Below are 3191 nucleotides of genomic sequence, written 5' to 3'. Positions count from 1 at the left end.
TATATATGTATGCACACACACTCGCATACACATACACCCACATGCACATACACACACACACATACATATATATATATTTGTAGTGCAATATACTGAATCATTGAATAAGGTGGCCAACAGAAAGCTCCGGTAGTGTACCGGCTATCAGACCACATATTAACCCAATACGGAGGAGTATAATGCTGAGTTGTGCAGCTGAAATTCAGTCTATCACACTTAAATGTTTTGAAACATCAATCTTACTTTTCTAACTGTCTTTTAATATAATCCTCATTCTTACATTCTCTAGAAATTGATCATAGCGAATACGTGTGTCACAAATCTAGAATAGTTTTTCAATTACTATTTTTGTCAGAATAGATTTTAATAAAACACAATGCAGTATAATTTTTCTTCCAGCTATGGTTTCACATATTGTTAAGGAAGTGCTCCAAATAAAGTAAATCCATCTTATGTCTCCTGATGTATTATGATCTAATCAGAACTGACATTCGCCATGTTATACTCGATAATGTCTCCAAGAAAAACTGCGAGGCTGCCTCATTTGTGAGCATCATACTTCTATGTTAACATCAGTTAAACGACGACAATTTCCGTGTAAATATAGTTGTATACCATTTAGAATGACATAAATGTAGTGCAAATTAAAATTAGAAAATGTCTAACTAAGGCAAAGAACTGGTTTATAAATAGTTTAAGCTAATCCCTAAGGCTTTCAGATTTTGTACAGTTCAAAGACGATAAAAGAATACGCGTATGCAAATCAAATGTGAGGATTGATATATAGTTGTGTCTATGGACCTTTGAACAATTGCGATACTCATGAACAGCATGAATGAAATTAGAATGAACAATCGGAAAACGCAACAGCACAACAGAGAATATTATTTACAATATTACTTACGTTATCAATCACTAATTTTGAATACCAGAATCCAAATGAGCAGACATTCGCCTTTAATTTCCCCTCCACAACAATTGTTGCGTAGGTAAAATCTTTTGGGCAGGATATTACACCATCCCTCTCAAGGATGATTGAAAATTTTCACGCCGGTAGTCCGCGTCAGCACAGGGTTGTTACATCTAGAATACAGGCGTGTAGTGTGCGCTCGTCGGATTTTCATTTTCCGCAAGGTAGCCGAACACATCGAACAGTGATATTGCATCAAGTTTTGCCAGAAGCTTAGTTGTACTCAGGCAGGCAATCAACAAGACGAAATGCGAAGCCGATTGAGTATAATAGACATGGAAGACTATTGTGGGAAAAAGCACGGGATCAGTGCATTCCATTTTAACGGAGGATTTGTGCTCTATGTTGGAGCAGCATAAGCAACTCTGCTTGGAAATAGTGGACAGCGCAAGCCATGTCCCAGATTTCAAGTTTGTGAAACACTTGTCACTGCTGAATGCGTGAAAGCATAAACTCGAGAAACGCACCACACGTCTGTACACTTGGCGTAACTGCCTGCAGCCAACAGAGCGCAAAGAAGGGTTGCGTCACCTCTCTCCGAAAATATTTTGCGCAAACAGCATTAGTTTTGGCGGATAAAAATAAAGTCGGATGCTTTTTGAACGCACCTAGTAACTATACCTACACACACAGGAAAACACACACACGAAGACATAATTATATCTATCTATCAAAATAAGCAACAAGGATATCCAGAGGTAATGCAGTACGATCGTTTCATGCAACTCCTTTTAATTGAACAATGCAATCGCCTTACGTTGAAATTGTATGGATAATACCTTACTAAATTCTGGTGTCTCAACTTATGTATCATATTCATCTGATTCTAAATTTTTGCTGAACATATCTATCTGTGTGTGTGTGTGTGTGTGTGTGTGTGTGTGTGTGTGTGTGTGTGTGTGTGTGTGTGTGTGTGTGTGTGTGTGTGTGTGTGTATGTGTGTGTGTGCTAAATATGACTAGGGTATTCAGAAACTACATTGCTAGAAATAAGAAATAAAATGACCGATTTGCTATTCGCGCGATCGAGGAAAATATGGAAATGTTAAAACCAAGCAGTGTTTTGGGATAAGGAAAATTTAGGTTAGTTAATATATGCTTGTGACATATTTCAACTGCTAAAACGTAAATTCACTGCAGTTACCGTGGAGAAAATATGTCTCTCATGGCAAAAAGATTTTGTTTTTTTCCTTGATCGGTTGAACTACCAGCGCAAATCGGTCGACAACGTTTACTGAATTTTACTTAACGTTATTGATTTATAAGTTTGTTCAGTGTTACCTCTCTCAGGTACATCCTATTGACAAGAATCAAAATAGTCGAAACATCGATATCTGGAATTCCTGATAGATAATGACAATGAACAAACCGGCTGTCTTCACGCACTTTTAACATAATATATATATTTTCTCCAGGGTAACTGCTGAGAATTTGGCTTCCAAAACTTTAAATGTCACGAACATATTTTAACTAACATAAATATTGCTCATACCTAAACATTGCTTGGGTAAATTGTCGGAATTTTATATTTTTAATTTCGTGCATGCGCATTGTTTGTTTTTGATTTTGTCGAGTATACAGTATAGTAGAGTCAGTTGAGTATCATCTATGACAAAGACTGCATCATGATGCAATTCACTCAGCCAGATACTGCTTGGCATTCGCACCGGAATGTCCAATATGAACATTTCATAGTATTTGGGTCTCAAACTGTTCACAGTGCAGAGGATTCGGAAAGAGACGGATGAATCTAATGGTGATTTCGAAGATGCTTGCAGTGATCACTTGTGATGGTAACGTTATGCGTCTATTTGGCTTCCCACACGGCCTCAGTGTCAACACGGAGGCCTCCATCAAATACCTTAAAGAAGTAGTGCTGCTGTGGGTCAAGAGGGTCGCTGCTGGAAGACCCTATGTCTGGTAAGAGAACTCTGTAACATGCCACACAAGCAGGAGACACTAGTCCAGGGAGTCTGACTATTTCTACGACCACATAACGCCAAACATCTGGCCACCTAACTACCCAGATTGCAACCGCTTTGATTACTATGTCTGAGGCGGTGTTGAGCCAGAGATCAACAAGACTCCGGCTGCCTTCACCAACTTACACAAAGAGACCATTCAGAAAATTTGCAGGAGATACAGAAATCGTCTGGAAAATGCGGTTGAAGCCAATGGCGATTTCATTGAATAAATTTACTTCTTAGTATCTCGATATATAT

This window comes from Octopus bimaculoides, chromosome 18, assembly GCF_001194135.2.
Source record: "Octopus bimaculoides isolate UCB-OBI-ISO-001 chromosome 18, ASM119413v2, whole genome shotgun sequence".
Taxonomy (NCBI): Eukaryota; Metazoa; Mollusca; class Cephalopoda; order Octopoda; family Octopodidae; genus Octopus; species Octopus bimaculoides.
Note: the sequence above shows the minus strand (reverse complement) of the source record.